Genomic DNA, 23782 nt, shown 5'->3' with positions numbered 1-23782 from the left:
AAATTATAGTTGCAAATGCCCATCATAGTAAGCATCTGCTTGTCTCAGTCCAATGAATGGTTAGCTTGGAGCAAAGCATGCCACTTCTGCTAAAAATCCAAGTGACATGAAGTTTCTGCAAAAAAAAAAAATTACATAAGATGACCTATTTGAGAATGGTGATTTGCATATCCACATTTTAATGAAAACAGTGCTTTAGTTTGTTTTTCAGTTCTCATGCTACTATTGAATGTTGCCATATATGGCCATGTTATCCTTTGGAAAAAAAATGTAGATTATGTATCAAGATTCCTTTCCTTTAAAATATGGTTTGCTCTCTGACCTTGGAAATAGAAGTAGGTAACTTTAAACTTAGTTCGTGCTTTGCCCATAAAGATATTATGGCAAGAAGTAAGCTTTTGTGTATTAATGACAACTCTTTTCAATACTTACATAAATTTTGGGCTCAATTTTATTAAAAATCACCTATCTTACTATATTCAATAATATGTCAATAATATATCTGACATTTTTCACACGTTTATGGAAGACATATTCAAACAATTAATTTGGGACACTTTAAATTTACATAGGCATGAATAGATATTTTTACCTGCATTGAGAGAATTTCTGGATAAAGCAAATCAAAGAATGGCTTTGAAAGATGCTGATCTCTATATCAAACACAAACTTCTTGTGTATTTCTTTAAATTGCTTAAAATCTAAAAATACTCTCCTTGAATATATAGAAACCTTGCAGGTAAAAATAGAAGCAACACTGACAATAAGAAATGTTGTGTCTTTTAAACATTGTGACTAAAAGTGTTACAAAATAGTACCTGGGTCCATTGTTCATTTCTTGGATAAGCTAATTAACTACTTGAAAGTGGGTGCCTCTTTTCCTCTCAAATTCCTTGTTATTAACATCTGAGGAAATACAGAAAATGTATTTCTATTTTGGTTAAAAGAAATCAAGGCAGAGAACTCAGAAGCTAGGTCATGCTGTGTTGATGTCAAGCAATGTCAGATGTCTGAATTAATATATATTCTATTTTGAAACAATGTGAGTGTAACAGTAAATACTAATAGACCTCTCTACTTTTATATTTCATAGTTGATGTGGAATTTGCTGCAAACCATAGTAATTCTGTAGAGAAGGCATTGTGCTCTTAAATCATAAAATTTTCATTGCCTGTCTTGGCTAATATTTCTTTTGCTCTCAAAACACTATCAGCTTAAAAACAAGAAAAGAACTCTCTGCACATTTCTGCCACTGTTGAAATTGGAAATGGTCTCAGTTTAGGGTTATAATCTCCCACATTCCAGAATAATTCTTTAGGTAACTGTAATTGAAAGAGGTGAAATATGCAAAGAAAATCATTAAAAGGAAGCATCTTTCAGACTCTAATTAAATAGATTGGCTGTGAAGAATAAATTAAGAGCAAAGAAAATTAGAATCAGTATAATATAGGGGAGACACAACAGAATGCAAACTATGCAATCAAAAAGATAAATACACTTGACCCTTTTGTTATATTGATAAATATGTATTTTTATCAGTGATTTGCCCTTGGACCATTTCAACGTGAAGGAGAATGACTAGCTATTTTAGTCATTTTATATAGAAGGAGATTGAAGAAGATGGTTTTTAAGGAACAACCTAGGCAAGTTTCCTCATTGTAGAATGGCTACAGGAACTCTGGGTTATTGTAAATGGTTCCTTTAGACTAGAAATTGGTTTATCTTTGTTGTGGCAAGCTTCATTCTTGAATGCCTAACCTACTGTAAGGATGGAAATAGGAACAGAAAACAATGTCTTAAAGGCATTTCTACACCAGCATACTTTTCTACAACCTCAATCAAGGATTTTGTTTTGTATAAACAAACATTTTGGTTTAGATTAATAGTCTATCCAGCCACATATTTTATCTTTTGTAATAAATCCAATATATTTTTCAGGGGAACATTTATTCCTTTTTTATCCACTCATGTTGTCAACCTTAGAAGTGGTATCTGTAAAGTTTCCAACCTCAGCTGGTAGATGCTGTAATTATAATCTATAAATTGGCCCAAGCCCTATACCCCTTTTCTGTAATGCAATAAATCCTTGTAAGAGTACTAATTTTATTAATTATTTTAGGAAGTTATTTTATTAAAATAGATAATCATATGACAAGTGTTTCTCTTATCTTCCAACAAAATTGGTAAAGGACTTATATCTCACTTTCTTACATTATCATAAAGAGACATTTCTGGGTTAATGAATTTTGGGATTGATTTATAAGTCCATGTTATCCTTTCCTTTCTAATCATAAATGTATATATAACTTCATGTAACAGAGGTATAACATAACTCTCTCCAGCATGATTGTAAATGATATTCTATTAAATTACTTCTGTAGAAATGCCATAGAGTAGTTCTGTAAACACATGATACAAGTCACATAAAAATGTTAGCAATTATGGAACCAATTCCAGCTTCATTATATGGATATATAGGGATTTAGGTAATGTAGACACCTATTTGGGGGAAATATCTTCTCTAATTCTCATAGCATCAAGTCCGTTAACTGTATTTGTCAGAGAATACTTATTTTTGTACATCATTACATGACTCTTTATTTCTTACTAATCAGCCAGTGTCACAAAAAACCTAATTGCATTGATCAAAAGCACTGATAAGCCCTTAAAACATCCTTTTAAAGGTGTTGGTTCTGAGCACCTGATGTCACAAAGATGGTTTTATCTATCCCCATGCAAAGTATTTCTTGTATGAAGTTTTGTAAGTTTTAGTTCAAAGGAAAAGTATATATCTATCTTCCAAGGAGTTCGGTATATACCAGAGTTGTATGATCGTGTCATCAAACTACAAGAGGTCAAATTTTGGATAAATATTGAATGTATACTTTTATATTAGGTCAGTTCATTTATTACAGGATAATAGCATGATTCTGGTTATTAGATGTGTCCACCTAATGCTTCCAAAGACTAACAAAGATTCTTAGAGTGAAATTATTTGTAATGGCTATAAAAAACTCAATTTATATTCATATGATAAATAAGTCAACACACAACAGTGTTATTTATACTAAAGGCATATCATCACAAAATGTGTAAAGCTATTTTGATATTTATTGCTTGTCTCTCTACTGAAGTTCTTTAGTTTTAAAATACCATGGAGACTACCTGAGGAGAGTTCCTTTTGTTCTCTTTAAACACATTCAACAAAATATGCGTATGATCCACATAATGATACCTAAGAGGAAAAGCTCAGGAAAACCACATTTCAGTATCGTTAAAAATCTCTTTCTCATTAATTCAATTTTCTTTTGTAAAAACGTTCCCACTACTGCTAAAGTAATCGGCCTTTCAGATTTATGAGATATTTTTATATGAGTATTGTCTTAAAAGATAAAGCACCTTGATCAATTGCCAGGTAACTCTTCCAGTCTCCTTTCAACACCCCGTTAATTTAGCACACTAAATTATTTTTAATTAAGTAATCATATTACCATGAATCTCTCTTTTTTATGAAATGAAGAAAATTTTGTGATATCTTCTAAATGGACAGACATTAGAATGTATTTAGGTAGGAGATAACTGCAGAAATTGCTATCAATTTAGAACAAAAACAAAAACAAAAAAATAGGAAGAATGGGCTATTTTCTTACTTTAGAAGCACAGCCTCCAATGTCTAGAGGTTCCACATGATGGTCCTTTACTAATGACTGCAAATGTAATTTCATTGGGCTCAACCTAAGCAGAAACTTCTTTAAGAATTCTATTGGAAGTTCAGCTTCAGAGAAAACGAATAAGTTATATTTTCTAATTTTAGTTGGTATGTTATTACTCCCTGTTTAAAAAGCAAAGCAAAACAAAGCAATCACACAAACACAAAACTCTTGACTTGATGATTTGTGATTCATAAGACAATTCTTGCTGCTATGAAATTACCACAGAAAAATTTTAGATTGAGAAAGTAAAATAAAGTATTGGGGTTCCCTAAGTGGAAAAATGTTCAATGTTAAGTTCTGAAATTCAGAAAAAATAAAAGAAAAAATGGCAGTTGTGCTTTGTTCATTGTTTGGAGCAACCCCTGTTCTTTGTGAAAATGAGAGAGGGTAATACTAACAGTATGGGAGAGAAAAAGAATGAAAACACTAACAATTTGTCAACAAAACTGAGTTTTGCAACTGTCTCAGGTACCAGAAGACTTATGAGTATAAAAAAAAAATTATCCACAATTTGGAAATAAGACACAACAAGGTGGGAGCATACCTTCAATATCATATGTGGGCCAAGGCTATTACAGGGATAGCCTGGAGAAAGTACTAAGTTAATTTCTTCCTTATTATTGATCATAAGTCCCATATGTAGTGGAGTTACTTGTTAACTTGTAGATTTTTGTCCAGTAGAGATGCAAATAATTTCTGCCCAGTGTCATAGATAGCTACAAATATTTATGGCCTGTTACACTTTAAACAGTTTTATATATGTAACTCAGCAATCTTATCCTAACATTTTCTTTGTATATTGCCTGAGAATATTCTACCTTTTTAATACTTTGAACCCATCACAACATCTTTTTGGCTTCCTCACTAGTTAAGTTAAATCTAAGAGACTAAGAGCAAAGCAGAAAAGTAAATGTAATTTTCTTATCAAACAGAGAATATCCTGAGTAAGAATATTGATGTTTTCAGTATAATCTCATAAAACATCATCTTCCAAACCCAGACTGATTCTATATGGCTCATTTGGAAAAAAAAGAAAAGAAAGAAAAAGAAAAGAAACAAAAAAATTAAGTGTTTAATTCAAGAACATTCAACTAAAAATGCCACAGTTTTTTTTTTATATTTCTCATGTGTTTCCTTGGAAGAGTTGTTTATGTTCTAAGAATTCTTTCAATAAGCATTAATATGTTTATACAAGGACGTATCTCCAGGAAAAGAAGGTTTAGAATTCAAAACAATTTAAGGAAGTAATTTATTATACGTAAGAGTATTTGAACATGAGCTGAATCTCATTATCTTTTTGGTCTATAGAATGAAGATAATATACATTAATAATTTAAATAGCAAGAACTTTAGAAACATATTTTATTATACTTTGAAATGAGTAACTTTACAAATGATTATGGTTTAATTTGCATGATTTCTAACATATCAGATTTATTTGCCTTTAAATATAGTCAAAAAATGAAAACCTGCTCTATTTTAAGGGGAAAAGTTTTAGGTACAGAAAACATGATTTTAAAGTATCAGTCCAAAAAGGCCACTAATAAAATAATGTTTGCAGTAACAAAAGATGAGAATGTATTTTTGAAATAGCATTCTATTTTTTTCCAAGAAAAAAGAAAAGAATTTTTTTTTTTTGAGAATGCTCTATTGTTCCAAAGAGGAGGTTCTTTAACAACCTACTGAAAACCACTTTCAACCAAACCAAAAGTGACAGAAGTCTTAATCACTGGAGCTTCACTTGACTGTTTCATTAAAATTCATTTTCCACAAAGCAAAACCATTAAAATGCAGAGGCTTTTTTTTTAAGTTCAATTAGGGGTGTGTCTGCAAAGAAATATGGCCACTATAATTGTTCTAACCATTTTTAACATTGAATGAACCAGGATTTTGAAATAATCTTAATGTTTTTAGTCAAAAAGACTAAAAGATAAATTATTTTTGTTAAGAGTAAAAACTATTGAGATCAAAGTTCCCAGGTGAAAGAAAATGCCTCTCAAGAGCAGTTATTTTTTCTCTAGTGTCTCTGTGGTAAAAGTCTATCTATTCTTCAAAGTTCAGGTCAAATGCTATTTCTTAAAGATTTCTCTTATTTTTTCCCCTTACGAGCAGAAGGAAAAAAATATCATGGACATTTCTATGATGAAATGCTTTTCAGCAGTTAAGAATTAGCATGCTAGGACCACATGAATGAACAGAAGTAAATTATACAATCATAAAGTGAATTAAATAAGGCAAGGTGCACATTTAATCCTCACAACAGCCCTTATTATCCCCATTTTACAGATGAGACCACTGAGGTTTAGAGTAAGTGATTTTTCCAAGATCATGCCAGTTTTAAATGGTGGAATATTAAAACACAAGCAAAAATACAGAAACATATCTTTATAATCTTTGAAAATATGCTTATTATATTGGAGTTAAAGAATAATTTTTTTAAACAAAAATATAAAACAGGAGAAATGAAAGAAAAATAAAAGTTGATGAGCTATTCAGTCTTCCTAATAAACAATGGGATACATATCAAGGTAGTGAGACACTACTTATCTGTCATTAGATTTGCAGAAATTCTTAAGACTGATAATATCTAGTGTTGGCTTGCAAGTGGGAACAGGAACTTAAAAGTGGTGCTAGAGTGAGAATCAGCTGGCACAACCACTTTAAAAATTAATTGGATCACATCTAGTTAAACTGAAGTTTACCTACTCTGTGACATAGAAAGTCTGGTTATTTATGAGAGAGAAATTCTTGCACTTATGGCCAAGATGAAGAGTAAAATCAGATAACTTCTATCACTCTTTGTCCCAGGGTAGAAAAAATTGAGACAAGTAAATGTGCTCCTGTATGGAAAATAGGTAAGTAACCCATGATTTTATAATTCAATTCAACTAGTTATTCAATGCACAATTAACCTGAATGCAGAATTTTAAACAAAATTCATCTGCAAGTATTAATATAAAAGTTCAAAAAATTTCATTGATCAAAACTTTGACTAGAGTTAAATATTGGTAATGAAAAAAACTTTATTTTTCAATTTTTTTTCTAATGATCCTCTTGAAGAATACCGATTTCCGATTTTCATATTCTTTTTTATTGTGCTAATCTTTGTTGTATTCATCTTATATTGTTGAATGTCATCTGCTTCTTGATACTTGTGAGTTATTTGCATCTATTGATAAAGTGAAATAGTGGTAGCAGAATAGTTAGAAATTGTTAACTTTGAGTAGTCAAATTTGGATAGAGATAACAGGACTCTGTAATGGATTTGATGGGAGTATGAAAGAGGAAGAAGAGTTAATGATGATTCCAAGTTGCCTGCTTCAGTAATTAATGTTCAAGTTGGGACTATTTAGTACAATTAGAAACACACAGTAGGAACAGCTTTCTGAGGGACAGTCAATATTTTGGTTTTGCATGTCACAAGTGTGCTGTCTACTAGATATCCAAGTTGAGTTGTCCTGTAGACTGTCAGATATATAAGTCTGGAATTTAAAATGAGGGTCTCTTGTGGATATAGATCTGAAATTCATTATCATTATTAGTATTTAAAGTTGTGAGATGGACTTATTCACCTAGCAAACGACTGTAGTTGTAGAAAGGAAGAGGTTCAAGAAAGGAACACTATGGAAGTAAGAAAAGCAGAAAAGTTTAATACCTCAGAAGTCAAGTGAAAGAAATATTTCCAGCAGGAGGCAGTGATTATGATTTATCTATTCAAATGATGCTGAGAAGATGAATAATTGAATATTAGATTTGATAATGCGAAGGTTATAGGTGACATTGAATACAGCAAGATGGTACAGATAAAGTCTTGATTGAAAGTGGAAAGTTCCTCTGGGAAACTTTCATAACTAGAAAGAACAACCCTCCTGCTAGACTGGAGAGAGTCAGTTGGTCCCCTTTGATTTTTTCCTTCATAGATGCCTTTGTGGACTCTCAGCAGAAATGTTCTGCTGTTCTCTCCAACCCTAGCATTTTATCTAGGTTCCTTCTCAGAGGATCTTTCACTTTTTAAAGATATTATTTGTGGCATTGTTTACTTGGGCAAAATGCTCCTCTCAGCAGGTATTTGGCATTGTGTTGGGATGAATCTGAATTTGGGCTATTTCTGGAAGTGCTCTTACCTTTATAGTAATTTTCTTTTATGCGTATTTTAGGCTCTATATTTCTATGTATTTATTCCTCCATCAATTTCATCCATTCTGCTCTCTATATTTGTGGAACTTATCAAAATGGAATTCACTGAAGCCATCCTTTCTTGCTTTCTGTATTGTTATTAATTTATTTCTATTTATACTATATTTTTTGACATTTTGAGGAATTTGACTAGAGTGGAGAAAATACCAAAATTTTCCTTTAAAAATAGTTTTTTTTTTTTTTTTAATTTTATTTGTTTATTTGATAGAGAGAGACACAGCGAGAGAGGGAATACAAGCAGGGGAAGTGGAAGAGGGAGAAGCAGGCTTCCCGCCGAGCAGGGAGCCTGATGCGGGGCTCGATCCCAGGACCCTGGGATCATGACCTGAGCCAAAGGCAGACGCTTAACTGACTGAGCCACCCAGGAGTTCCGAAATCTACTGATAATAGAGTCCAGATACAGGGGATATATCAGAAATACAGAAAGTGGTAGTTTTCTAGAAGCCAGGTAGAAATCTCATTTTCATAGTGGAAAATTTGGAGTGGGTGATGGAGTGAAAATAAAGTTGCTTGGTATTCTTTATCTAAGAAATGTGGCAGCAGGTAGTAAGATCTTAGCTCCTGGATCAATTTTTTGCACCTAGGACAGTTTCTCCATAAGTATCATTGGCCATAGAGATTCAGCTTACTGTTTTCTTTTTTCTAGAGTAGAAACAACTCATTGTTTTCCTTCCTGGGTTTCTCTCTTCTCAACTATGAAGTCAAATATGTTCTCTTAGTAACTTTCTTTTTTTTTTTTTTTTGATCCCAGGAAATTAGATCAGAGGCTGGTCCTCCTTTCAAATATTTCATTGCTAATTATTATTATCCTGGCTCTAACATGACTAACTAACATAACTAACTGCATGATCTTAGACAAGTTACTTAAATATATTTTGTTTTGATTTCCTTTTCTCTGAAATAGGCATTGGGAAAATGTTAACCTCTTATTTTTGTGGCATGGACTAAATAAACTGATTCATGTTAACTGCTTGAAACGGTGTGCGGAACCTGGCGGACACATTGATTTTATTTAGCACAGTAAAACCCATGTCAAATTTCTGACCTATGTAATTGTAAGATAATAAATTTATGTGAATTTGTAGTAATTTATTACAGCAGCAATAGAAAACTGCAGTAACTGCGTTGCCTATTATTACTTTGGAAAAGATATACAAAAATAGAAAAGATTGGAGGTGTTAAAAAAACATAAAATTTTCTCATAATTGACTACTTGACTACTGCACAGAATGATCTTTGAGCATGGTATTTGAAGTGAGATCAGGATTACAGTTCTGATTATGTCTTTTATGAAGCATGTGACTTTGAGCAAGTCACAATTTCTTTGAGCATCATTTTCCTCATCTTTAAAATGGTAATAAAATATTTACCTGTGCTAAAGAAAATATTTTTAAAAATATTTTATTTATTTATTTGACAGAGAGAGACACAGTGAGAGAGGGAACACAAGCAGAGGGAGTGGGAGAGGGAAAAGGAGGCTTCCCACTGAGCAGGGAGCCCGATGTGATACTGGGCTTGATCCCAGGACCCCGGGATCATGACCCAAGCCTAAGGCAGATGCTTAACAACTGAGTGACCCAGGCACCACTAAAGAAAATATTTTTTAAAATAGTTCACATTTACAACATATAATAGGCATAAAATAAATTATAACTCTGTCTTCATTTTTTTTATTACCCTTAGAAATTATAAGACAAACCCTATTTAAATAATCTTTTATTTTCATTGTGCATATTAAATCTCTGATAGCTAGTATGCTCTATTTTACTTGGGGAAACTATGGTCAGTATAGCTTTTTTTCAAAAATTTTGTCTGATTTTTCATTGGGGTAGCCAGGTGATGAGTATTAAGGAGGGCACATACTGTGATAAGCACTGGGTGTTATATGCAACTAATGAATTGTTGAACACTACATCAAAACCTAATGATTTCAGATTCACTTCAAGCTTCACCTCTTCTTTGAAGCCTTTATTGAATTTGTGATACTTATTTCATGTAATTGTATTATTTAACTTTCTATGTTCTTTAAGACACTGACTATATATTATATTTTTAAAAATATACATAATAAAAAATATATACATAATATCTGATAGGGTCTGATGTGTATAATAGATACTCGTAAGTATAAAGAAAAAAACCTAATGATGTACTATATGTTGGCTAGCTGAACATAATAAAAAAAAAGGAAATATCTGAAATGGGAACCTTGGAAATAATGTAATCTGATACCTCCATTTTACACTTGGAAGATGAGAGTCAGAGTAAAGGGTTACTTGGTTTGGCCAACCCAGGTAACATGAATGTTCAGTGTTCTTGTCTACAACATCCAATGTTTAAAAATACTGAAATACGGGCGCCTGGGTGGCTCAGATGGTTAAGCGTCTGCCTTCGGCTCAGGTCATGATCCCAGGGTCCTGGGATCGAGTCCCGCATCAGGCTCCTTGCTCAGCAGGGAGCCTGCTTCTCCCTCTCCCTCTGCCTCTCCCTCTGCTTGTTCTCTCTCTGTCTCTCTCGCAAATGAATAAATAAAAATCTTTAAAAAAAAAAAAATACTGAAATACTATAATAAATGAGGTCAAGCCAAATATTTAAAGATAAAAATGTCTTAGGCTGACTGAATAGTTGAAAATTTACAGAGACTTGTAATGTATTACATTTATGCACATATGTTCCATTAAAGAAGTTTGACCAAAGTAGGATGCTAGAGGATATCTTTGAGATAAATCATAATTATCAAATAAACAAACAAACATAAATAAATAAATCCTAGTTACTATACATGGGTCATTATTATATAATTTGTATACCATACACCAAAATCTTGGTCCTAGAATTCAGTTATTTGGGATTAAATTATAGTACTATGTATTATGTTGTTATGTCACCTGGAAGTTCCAGGGTATATTAATGTCCATATAACTTTTTTTTTAAAAGTAAAGGTAACATTTTATATATGAAATTAAGTAGGACTTAAAGTTTTAAATCTTGCTATAAATAATTCATAAGAAGACAAAAATACTTTGTCAAGAGACAAAAATTACAAAGGAAAATATGGTATTGACCTTGATCTTCAAACCCAAATTTAAAAAGTTTGCATTTGATTAGAAAGGTCAGAAAGATGAATCAGGTATCAAATATGTCAAAACATTAAATATGAAATAACATTCAGATAAAGCATTTTGGTATTTCTTTTTAGGATTTAAGTAAAGAAAGTATAATGTATATCTTACCTAAATTCATGATTTATTGTCATCAAATTGCATACAACATTTTTCTGCTTGAATGTAGCTTAGAGTGAAGATTAAGATATAATTAAGGGTGTTTGTGTTCAATACACACATTTAGAAACCTGAGAGATCTGTAGGAAGATTATTACTATCTTAATCTATTAGTGCTATTGTTTGAAGTAAATGTTGGAGATAATTACAGTGAAATTGCTGGAACAGTTCTTACGTAACAAAGTTAAAAGTCTTTCATGTAAACCTTGTTAGTTTTTCCATTGTTCTGAACCATATTAAAATATCTAAATATTTTAAAAAATATATCTCAGTCTTTGAACCAATATCATCATGTTTCTGAATTCAGATCTATCAAAGGGACAACCAGGAAGGTACAGAACTCTCAGATCATTGTTGTATATGGCCTTTTTACTGCTTGCTGGTATAGAACAGGTCACTGCTCATATAATATGCTTAGTGATATCAGGTGAATTACACAGAGCTTTTTTCAGTGGTAAAAATGAGTTTGCACTGAGAAGTGATAAAAAGTTGTAAACTTTATAAGAACTTGATATGACTTGCAAAAATGTACAAGACACAGAAAATGTAAGGAATAGAGCTCACAACATGCAATGTATTTAAAGGTCATCTTTGAAGTTGTTTTTGTTTTTTGTAATTAGCAAATTAGATGTCTTATAATTGTAAATAACAATTACAACACTTCAGTACCAATTCTACTATGTCAGAAATAATATTTCTAGTTTAAAGACAAAACTTTTGACACAGAAAGAATTGGGACAATTTTGAGAGGGGAAAAGGAGCTATAAATAACAAGGCCAGGACAGCAGCCATAAGATGAAACTGTTTTAGAAAAAAACGTATTCCAATCTTCTTTTTAAAGATGATTCAAGCATTCAAGGGAATTTTTGTGATTTGTCATCATAATGTGACACATTAGTGGCAGAGCTAAAAGTAAAACCCTGATTTTGTGATCCACATTTGAGCTTCTGGAAACCCATAGTTGCCACATGGAAGTAGTAAAAATTCAAACGTATCATATCAAAGAATTTTCAGAATGTTTTTATCTACTTAAAAAATTCATTATTGTCAAGGTGAAGGTATATTTTGCTATTAACATCACAAAGCGAAATACAGGCAGTCCTTGTTTTCATATGGTTCTTCGATGCACAAATTTCAGTTACCATGGTTTAGGTAAATGATGCCCATGCTCTAAGAACAAGGTGCAAATTTCCACCACCACAGTATAATAACTGTGAGTAAATGCATAAAGCACAAATTTCTCTACTATCTCTTCAGTCTGCAGTTCATAACAGGTGTATATCATGACCACTGACCACTTTATTCGAAGTCCATCAATGAGTAGTCACTGTGCATCTCTCACTTAGTTCATGTACAGAGAGCAAAACATGAAGTTGTGTTGCCTCCTTTTCTCCCAGTGATGAACCCATTTGATATTTTACAAAAATAAATGATAGAAATAGGAAATTGGCCAATACGTACGAAAGTGCAGCAAAGAAACAAAATGATACCAGAAGTGAAATTTGAAGTGAATGAAAAATGACTTATAGAAGGAAATAGCTGACTGTGGCGATGTTGACATTGCTCTGTTCAGAGGATTGGATATGTAGCCACGGGAACTTAATGAAGGTGAAATTAGCAACATAAATGAGGAAAGTGATCTTGTTGAAATGACGAAGATGTTCCAGGGAAAGTGACACCAGCAAAAAACTTCACATGTAAGAAACATTTGGGGGCACCTAGGTGGCCCAGTCGGTTGAACATCTGCTCTTGATTTCAGTTCAGGTCATGATCAAAGGGTGGTGCAATTGAGCCCCACCTCCATCTCCTCACTGGGCACAGAGTCTGCTTGGGGTTCTCTCTCCCTCTCCCTCTGCCCCTTGCCCACCTGCTTGCTCTCTAAATAAATAAATAAATAAATAAATAAATAAATAAATAAAATCTTTTTAAAAAAGAAACATTTAGAAATATTTCATGGCATTAAAAATGCAAGGAATATGATGTTGGAGCTGATTCAATTGTAGAAAAGAATAAGACCATTTGCCTCGTCAGAGAAAGGCAAACACCCTGCAAACTAATCTTGGTAACTTTTTATGAAGAGATCAATGTTTCTAATGTTTTAAATTACAGTGTACAAAATAAATATTGGTTTCACTTTTTGTCATTTCCCTACCCATTTATAACTGACATTAAGAGACTTTAATGTTTTGACAAAAATTTTCAAAGATCATAGAACAGTCACAGTTTTTCTCATTGACTTTTAAGATTGTTTTGCGTTTTCAGCTTGCACAATTATTTTATGGTCTCATAATATCCTGAAAATTGAGGACTGCCTGTAATGTACAACATATTTAACCAGATTTTTTAAAGTTTTAATTTGTTTTTATCCTATTGACAATTTTTTTTAATTTTTAATTTTGATATAATTTTGGATTTGCAGAAAAGTTACAATAGTAAAAGGAACTACTAAAGACCCTTTACTCAGATTCAACAATTTATAGTTTGCTCCATTTACTTTATTATTCTCTCTCTCTCTCTCTGTCTCCCTTCCTCTGTTTCCCTCCCCCCTACCTCTTTATCTTTCTTGATCTTGCCAGTTTGAACCTGATAGGCTAGTTTGTTTTGTAGAATGCCCCTCAGTTTGGACTGATCTAATGTTTCCTCATGGTTATATCAGAGTATGTGTAAATTTTGGCAAGAACACCGTTAAAGTGAGGCTGTATTATTTCTAGTAAATCTTGTCTCATCACTGGTGATGTTAACTTCAATTATTTGAATAGTACTATCACTAGTTTTGGCTTATAATACATATAAATTTTCAGGGAAATAATTTTAAAATTCATAAATACCATATTTCTCATGAAAGCTTAACCCATAGCTTTAGCATTCATTAATGATACAATTTTTGGTTTTTAAGTGCAAGTAAGATTAAGGAATAAAGGTAGTTTTACTATAAACTGGTGCCATCTTTCTATGTAGTAATTTGACGGCAAATACCAGAAATTTGAAAGCTTAAGTATGGGGCGCCTGGGTGGCTCAGTGGGTTAAGTGTCTGCCTTCGGCTCAGGTCATGATCCTAGGTCCTGGGATCAAGCCTTGCATCTGGCTGCCTGCTCGGTGGGGAGTCTGCTTCTCCCTCTCCCTCTGCCTGCAGCTCCCTCTGCTTGTTCTCTCTCTCTTTCTGCCAAATAAATAAATAAAATCTTTTTTTTTTTTTTTTAAAGGAAAGCTTAAGTATATAGTCATTTCTTTTGTGGAAATTTGTCCTAATGAAATAGTCATTGATTTATTCATCTCGGCTACATTTAAAGTAGTGAAAATTTTGAAATAAACTAAGTAACCTATAAGCAGGAATTATTAAATCAAAACAGTGGAATATTAGGCTGCCATTAAAACTTTTAATTTTGAGAAGTATTAATGGTCTAGAATAAGTAAAATAAATCAAATTATAAAATAGTATATGAATCATAAAATTTTTGCATAGATTATTTTACTTATACTGAAGATTGGATGCTTATTAAATGAGGACAATAATGATTATCTCTAGGTTAGTGACATTTTATGTGATATTTTACTTTCTCTAACACTTATTGTCTTATTTTTATGATACTGTCTAAATTAAAACAGATTTTAATTTGGTGTAAATTTTCTATTTTAAGCAAGGGAAATATTATAAGTATTTTCAGTCATATTTGTATTGACATTATACACTATAATTTATCTGTGCTAAATAATAAGTTATTTGCAATGTTCAATTCACTTCTTTTTTTTTTTTAAGATTTTATTTATTTGTAGAGAGAGAATGACAGCGCAAAGCAGGGGGAGCGGCAAGCAGAGGGAGAAGCAGGCTCCCCTCTGAGCAGAACCCTGGGACCATGAGCTGAGCCAAAGACAGACCCTTAACTGACTGAGCAACCCAGGCGTCCCTCAGTTCTTTTCTTTAGCCATCTTTTTGGAGTGTGGGTGGTAAGAATGCCAATTTCTGATTCAGTGAGACCACTTGAAAATAAAGAAATTGATCAAAAATCTACCTGCTTATAAAACATGCATTTTGAAATAAGAACACAAGAATTCAGCATTAAATTAATAATCTTTCTTCTTTTCTTCTAGGAAAAAATGTCTATTCTCAGATTTAAATTAGTGGATATATTTAGAATTTATCATTCATTCATCTTTGATGTAGGTATTTTACATACAGGAAAAACTGTTCCTATTTTTATTTTTCCATTGAATTACAGAATTGCTTTATTGTAAAATATCATCCTATTCATATATTTTGCAAGATCCTTCATAGCATGTTCTCTGCTTTCTCATCTCTCTACAATTCTTATTTGCACTACTGTAATTTGTACTTCTATCTGTTACTGAAAGGTGTTTTCATTCTTGGCGTTCTCTATGATCTGTTCCCTGAACTTACTAATTTTCTTTTTACATTCATAACTTTGTATATGCTCACAATTCCTACTTCTCCTCCGAAATCCCATTCAAAGCAGCCTCTCCTGGAAAGCCCTCGGCTTCATTGCTTCATGGGTTTGTAGGCTGCTATAGCATATGCACACCTTCATATAGTGTAGGGCAGAAAACTTCCTTTTTTCCCTTGTAGGTTCTTTGGTGGGTATGGTAATTAAATGGACAAAATATAGATTAACAGGAGAAAAATAAACTTAATTTCGTATGTACGGAGGCTTGTAAATATATGAGATTCAAAGAAATAACCAAAGCAGGTAGCTTTTATTCCTTTTAGACCAACAAACAATGTATTTGTGAAGAATTGACAAAACAAAGAAGTTTGGGTTTGGAGTAGCAAATTAACGAAGTACCATGCTTCGTTTATACAGCCTTCCCTGCCTTGAATTCTCTGTTTCTGGGATAGGATGCCTTCTACCCTCCAGGTGCAGTGAGGATACCCTTCACCTGGGGAACTTATTTCCTGCTTTCAGAGGAACAGAAGAGTATCAGAGTGTCCTTGCACTGGCTGTTTCTCAAGTAACTTTGATTCAAAATAATCAATATGCCAAAGGGCATATTTTGGGGCAGCCTGCTCTGAACCCCATCAATAGCAATTTCCATTTTGTTTTGCAATTATTTGTTTCCACGCTTATCTCTAAGTATACTGGGAGTCTGCCCACAAATACAGTTTGATTTCTTTCTATCTCCAGCGAATTATATAGAGATTAGTATATCAATAATTTAACCAAAAGCTAGAAAAATTAAAATAATTGATAAAATAATTGATGTGGAAATGTTGGAGTTCAGAGTGAATGGTCAAGAAAGAATTCTTCAGATGTCTTTGGTGCAAAAAAAGTGGTTTTATTAAAATGGGGACAGGATCTGTGGGAAGAGAGAGCTGGCTCTGGGGTTGTGTGGGGTGACTGATTATATACTTTCAAGTTGGGAAGGGGTTAGGGAGAGCATAAGTCGCTAAGGAATTTTGAAAGCAAGATTTCCAGGACCTTGAGGGGGCTAGCTACTGTTAGAAGAAACTCAGTTATTACTGTCTAATAAAAACCTTAGCCGTGAGACCCTTCAGATATATATCAGTGGGCCATATGCTTGGAGGATGATTGCTAGCATATAACTTGGTGGGTAGAGATAGAGGAAGTCCCAAAGGATTTTTTTATTTTAAAGTAGACTTACAGGGTCTTGGGGGTAGGGCTAAGATTGCCTTTTACCCTTAGCAAAGTATTAACATTGAGGCAGTTGAGTTCCTAGAGGAAAATCACTCTGCCTGTCTCAAGGACTTGTCAATGGACTGTAAGTAGTAAGGAAATTTAGTTTCTTTCTTTTGCCTTTGTTTCCCATGTCAATAATGATGATTTTTTTTTTACAAAGCTTACTCTTTGACATCACCAAAATTTATATAGCAGCAATTTATAAAATTAAATGTGATTTAATTATACTATTCATTGTTAATGTAATAGATTCTCTATTGACAGGTGTCAGGAAGTTATTTATTTTTTTATCCTGATTCTATGCTAGATTTATACTGAACTGTTGGATTGTTACTCTTTCCTGACCCAGAATTTGTCCAGCTCAACAAATATGTATTAAGTACAGTTACTTGCAGTGTGCCTGGGAAAATGCTATGGGGGGGATTAAAGAGGAAAAATTCCCTAACTTTAATAACATAACAAATTTCCCAGTTATTTGCCCTCTAAGGCAATGCATAGCTACTAATAGGTAGAAAGGAAGTGAGGATAATGAAAGAGAGAAAAGAGATCAAGGTATGAGAAATCATCATAATTCTAGAGCTCTGTAATTTTGCCAAGCAAAGATATATCAACTAACCTAGAGACCTCTATATCTTGTATCCTCTTACCCATATAATCTCTCTGGAAAGCAGACAGAATAAGGATATCTGTCTTGTCCCTGGAGCCCAACCAAGAGTCACAATAACCTTGAAAAATGCAAGGTAACCCTGAGTCTCTAAGAAAAGTGCGTGAGAAAGAGTTTGCAGTAGGTTAATCAGACTTTAAAGAAGGCTTGAATTGTCAAGTTTAAAGAAAACAGGTTAGATATTAGATGTATTATGGAAATTTAAAGTTAATATATTTATTGCCTATGTAATTCATAGTTTTTCAAGAAAACTGTGTTAAAATATATAAATAACAATCATTAAGTTAATTATATACATTGAGGTAACTGGAATAAAATACATGACTTAGGTCTAGAATGGAAAACTATGTTTTCAGTGGCCTGTTCTCAGAAAGGTGTATGTTTTTCCAGTAACTGGGAAAATTCAATTTGTGCTAGGATATGAGAAGGTAAATAAGATTGTATCATGAACATTCTCCCATGAATAATAGCATAATTCCCTTGTAAATATTTTTGGAAACTTTCTGTTTTAAAAATACATGCATGAAAGTCCTCTGCCTTTGAAGATGGCATTTGGGAAGATTTTCTTATCTTTCCTTTTCTTTCTTTTTTATTTATTTTTTCCTTCCAAAGTATGGAGGTAGTTGGAAAGGCTAATTTAGGACAGGACATCGTAGCTTTCCACTCAGCTTAGTTCTCGCAGCAGTCAGTCACTTTCTGTAGGCACCACAGCTCTTTGAAGCCCTATGGTCTGACCTCACAAGCCACATTTCTCTATGACTTAAAATAGGAAGTCCTTTATGAAATGACTGCACACTGGTTGACCTTGTTCTCTCAAGCCGCTGTTACCTCTCAAAACCTACTGAGCCAATAAGGTCAAGCATAGAAATGGATCTGAAGTATTTGAAACCCTCTTGATTCCATTGTTCAGTGGTTTCATTTTTTTTTTTTTTTTTTAAGCAGCAAAACTCTCTACAAAAAAATGGTAGGACGTTGAATTTATAAAAGTGTTAAAAATGGAATAGTTCTGTCTGAAGAAGAGATGGAATTTCTACCTTCCCTCTTAGAACCTTCCCCTATGGCAGTTTTCTCAGATGCTTTTTCAGCAACTTCTTGTATCCATCATGCACTGTTTGAAAGCCGTTGGAAAACTTTGGAAAGAAAGGAACAGGCGGCAACCAATGGAAGGTAAAATGGCTACAGGCAGACCTATTTTCTTTACTGATACATAAATTTCTTTTTGCATTTCTGCAGGCTAACATTTGCCTGGACACTGAAGGAATTTGAGTTGGTAATTCCTAACTAAAGCTTCCATTCTTTTTTTTTTTTTTTTTTAAAGATTTTTATTTATTTATTTATTTGAGAGAGAGAATGAGAGAGAGAGAGAGCACATGAGAGGGGGGAGGGTCAGAGGGAGAAGCCGACGACCTGCTGAGCAGGAAGCCCAATGCTGGACTCGATCCTGGGACTCCAGGATCATGACCTGAGCCGAAGGCAGTCGCTTAACCAACTGAGCCACCCGGGCACCCTAAAGCTTCCATTCTTTACTTTCTTTTTCACCACACATTAACTTCTCAATTCTTGTAAGTGTAAACTTGTTCCATCCTAGCTGAAGTTTTGTCTAGTGACAGCATTACTAAAAATTATCTAAAGTAAATTATTGGCAAATATACTTTACCTTTCAAAGGACTGTGTTTCTAATCCCAGGTTAAAATGTGCTAACTGATAACTAAGGAAAGATTGGTTAACATCTCAAATCCTCAGTTTTCTTATGTGTAAAAAATGAATTCAAAGAATCTAGTGACTTGAAACATGCAAAACATCAAGTTTAGGACCTTACCCATACTCTTCCTCAATCATATTTATCTTTCCCTATCCTTTGCAGATAGAAAACTACCCCCTATAATTCACTTATCTACTGACTTGTTACAAAGAAAGGCAGGTACAGGCTGAAAGATTAAAAAAAATCCTTGTTGTTCATTTGTTTGTAGAAGAATTTATTGGGTTTATCAGCAGGAGCTCAAGTCTCATTCATCTTATAAAAAGAAATATGACTGAATTATTTGTTTCATCTCTTACTGACAGTGTTAAATTAATGAAAATGATAGAATAGATTATACTCTCTTCATAACTGATAGAATGATTAGGTAAAAACAATAGTGAAAATATAGAATATCTAAATAACATTGTCAACAACCTTGGCGTAATTGATAAACCCTACACAGTTCCATATCATACATAATTTTCAAGTTCAGATGGAATGCTTCTCAAGATAAACCATACACTGAGTCATAAAATATGATTCAGTAAGTTTTAAAAGATTAAAATCTCACAGGGTATATTTTCTAATGTCAACAGAAATAGATTATAAGTTAATAATAATAAATTAACTTGAAGAATAAAAATATTTGAAAATTATGCAACATATTTCTAAATAACCCATGGCTCAAGAAGACATCACAAGTAAATTTAGAAAATTTTTTAAGTTTACTGATAATGATTATATATCATGTAAAAATTTATAGATGCAGCTAAATCTGTATTTATAGGGGAATTCAGAGCTTTAAATAACTATATTAGAAAATAAGAAATGTTTAAATCTATGTTTCTACCTGAAGAACAAATTAAATACAATGAAATAGAAGGAAAGAAATAATAAAGTTTTAAGCAGAAATCAATAAAATAAAAAATATACATAATAGTATTGGCAAAACCAAAAGTTGGTTCTTTTAAAATAATAAAATTGATAAATGTGGGTTAAAATAATAAAATTGATACACCACATTCGAAAGAGATCACCATTTAGTAATGGATGAATGGAAAGGTGGATATTATTACTATAAAAACCTCCAGATATTAAAAGAAAAAAATGGAGCATTATGTATTATTTTATGTTAATAAACTTCACAGATTCCTTGGGAAAAAACATGATGAATTAAAGATGACAGAAGAAATGGAAAATGTGAATAGCTTTTTATCTATTAAAAAAATTGAATTGGTAATCAAAATCTTACCAGAAAGAATCTCATGGTCCAGATGATTGTACTAGTGAACTCTAACAAATATTTAGGGAAGAAATGATACCAATCCTGCATAAATTATTTCAAAAAGTAGACAGCAGACCACTCCTCCAAGTTGATATTTGATACCAACAAAAAAACCCAATAAAAATATTTAAAAAAGTAAAATTATAAACCAGTATCCCTCATTACCTTAAATGCAAAAGTTCTTAAAATATTAACATATCAAAACCAGTAATATATTAAAAAGATAACACATCATAGTGAAGTAGAGTTTATCTCAGAAAGACATAGCTTTGCTTATTTGAAAAGTAGTGTAATTCACCACATTTATAGAATAAATTAGAAAAAAATTATTCTCTCAATAAATACAGGAAAATCATTTGGCAGAACTCAACAATCATGTATGTTAAAAACTCTAAGCAAACTGTAAATAAAGGAATTTTCTTTTCTGGTAAAGAGAATCTAGGAATAAACTAGATACTAACTAGATAATAAACTAGATAATAACATCATATTTAATGGTGAATATTGAATGATTCCCCCCCCAAGATCAGAAGTAAGCAAAGATGCTTGCTTTCATCATTTCTATTCAACATTGTATTGAAATTTTATCTAGTCCAACAAGGCAGCAAAAGTTACTTAAAAGCAAAAAAAAAAAAAAAGTGTTAGAAATTAAAATCAGTATATATCTTTAGATAATATATGCATAAAATTAAAAGGCATCTACAAACTACTCCAACTAGTAAGTGAACTTATAAAGGTCATGGAATACAAGATTAACATGCAAAATCAATCACCTTTCTTAACAGTAAGGAGCCAATTTTGGAAAATAAAATTTGAAAAATTAAAACTGTCAAAATAAGACATAAAATGCTAGGTTGACTTTAAAGTTTATATGGAAGAGCAAAGAACCCAGAATATACACAATTTTTCCATTTGCATTCATTAATCAAAGTTTATTAGATTATACAATGAAAATCTATTCATTTTACTGTGTATTTTATTCCAGTAAAAAAACGATATTCAGGAAAGATCATATATTACTTATCAATCTGAAGAGTGCTAGTTGAAATCTTTTTTTTTTTTTTGAGGTTCTATATGTATCTCTATATTCTCATCATGTGGAATGGACTGCTTAACTTAAAAAGGTACATTATTTAATTTTCCAGCATTTGGAAACACTTTAATCTTAGTATCTTTAGCTGGCCAAATTTCACCTGTTGATCCAACTAAAATCTCAATGAAATATTTGAAAAACAATCCTCAGGTTTTGCTTTTATTCTTGTCTTCAGTACTTATCTGAAAGTAAAATTTCCACACATAATCCTCACATTAGGGCCTGGATAGTAAAAAAACTCTGAAAAAGAAGTAGGTTACATATTAAACACCAATAAGAATTACCTGCCATTTGGTTTTCTATAATTTAAACATTTAAAATTCTTGTTCTATATCTTTATAGTTCTAGATTATCTTCCTTCACTTTTGAAAATGATGAAACATTATATTTAGATCAGAGAGAATAATATTGTGAAAACTCATGTGTCTACCACTCAGATTTAACATATGTAGGCATTTTATATTTGCCATATTTGTTGAAATATTTTTTATTTTTCATTTTTTAAATTTTTAAAAAGATTTTATTTGTTTATTTGAGAGAGAGAGAGCACAAGCAGGCGGAGCGACAAGCAGAGGGAGAGGGAGAAGCAGGCTCCCCGTGGAGCAGGAAGCGAGACATGGGGCTCCATCCCAGGACCCAGGGATCATGACCCAAGCTGAAGGCAAACACTCAACTGAGCCACCGAGGCACCCCTGTTGAAATATTTTTTAAATAAAATGTTGCAGATACCATTAAAGTTCTTTGTGCCCTGCCCTATTTCTATCCCTTTCTCTTCTCAGTACAATTTTTTAAATTTTTATGTATTTTTAAAAAAACATTTCCTATGTGCCCTTTCAACAATATACAGCATAATTTTGGATATTTTACAAATAGATGTAAACATCCTTATTCTTTATCCTCCTTCCAATTTTATTTTTGCATCAAATTATTATATTTTCCACTTTCAAATGGGAAAGTAAAAAAGTCATAGGAAAACCCAATTGCCATTGATTTCTTTACTCTGTTCTCCATTTATTATTTAAGTTAATATTTATAGGCATAATAAGGAAGAAAAGTGAGAATTAATGAACAACTGTTTTGTGCCAGGCATTGTGTTAAGCACTTTGTTTCCATTATCTCATTATGTTTTTAATGCAGTGCTATCAACATCTTTAAACATCATTAAGAATAAAGACTTAAGTTACTGAGGGGGTTACAAGTAGCTATAAAACTCAATCTCAATTACCAGGAGGGCTATATTGTAGGTAGAACAGGAGGATATTGACATAAAACCACAAATAATACAAATTAGTATATGCAAAGTGCTAAAAGAATAGTCATCAAGGAAGTAACAACAGTAATAAGAGTTTAAAGTTATAAATATTTACCAATGTTAGGAAAGGATTCATGGATCCATCTAATGTTTGCATTAAGTGTCACAATAAATTCTCAGTTTTCAACCTGCCTCCAGTGTTTTCTGGAAATCATTCCAAAAGTTCTTAAACAAAGAACAAAGTTCTTTACTCCTCAGGCTTTACCACACTTTTCAAGCCTTCATTCAACTACCTTGCTTCTTAGGCCCAGTAAAATTTCACAGAAAATAGAGCTCACCTGCAAAGGATCACTGGTTTCTTCCACTCTCTAAAGCATGTAGAGTTCAGTGTCCCTTTTTGCTGTTGATTTCTTGCTTGGCCATATAATTTACTTTGGCCATTGTGAAGCTAAGAGATGTGATGTGAGCAGAGACTTGAAATGTGCTTGCATGTTTGGGCTTGCATTTTTGCATTCCTCCCTTTTGCCATGAGGCACATCTGCCTTGAGTGGCCACTGATCCAAGGAGGCTAAGGTAGATAAAGCAGAGCTGGAACTAATCTGTATGTTGGAGGCAATCCCATCTGTTTCCAGCCTGTATCAGCTGAAGCCTAGCGCATCAACAGATGCAAGAGCCAAGTATAAAGGCTTATTCTTGCATGCCACTGAAATCTTTAGGTAGGTAGTGCAGTATTATTGCGGCAATAGCCTACTGATGCAGCGTCCCCCCACCCCCCGCCTCCAATTTTTAAAGTTTTATGAACACAATTTTTTTTGAGTCCATCTACATAAAATACACTGATGGTGAGTTAATGCGTGTCTTATACACATATCTAAATCATTCTCTTTTTTTTTTTTTTTTTTTTT

Source organism: Phoca vitulina, unplaced genomic scaffold (genome assembly GCF_004348235.1).
Source record: "Phoca vitulina isolate PV1807 unplaced genomic scaffold, GSC_HSeal_1.0 scaffold2, whole genome shotgun sequence".
Classification (NCBI taxonomy): domain Eukaryota; kingdom Metazoa; phylum Chordata; class Mammalia; order Carnivora; family Phocidae; genus Phoca; species Phoca vitulina.
Note: the sequence above shows the minus strand (reverse complement) of the source record.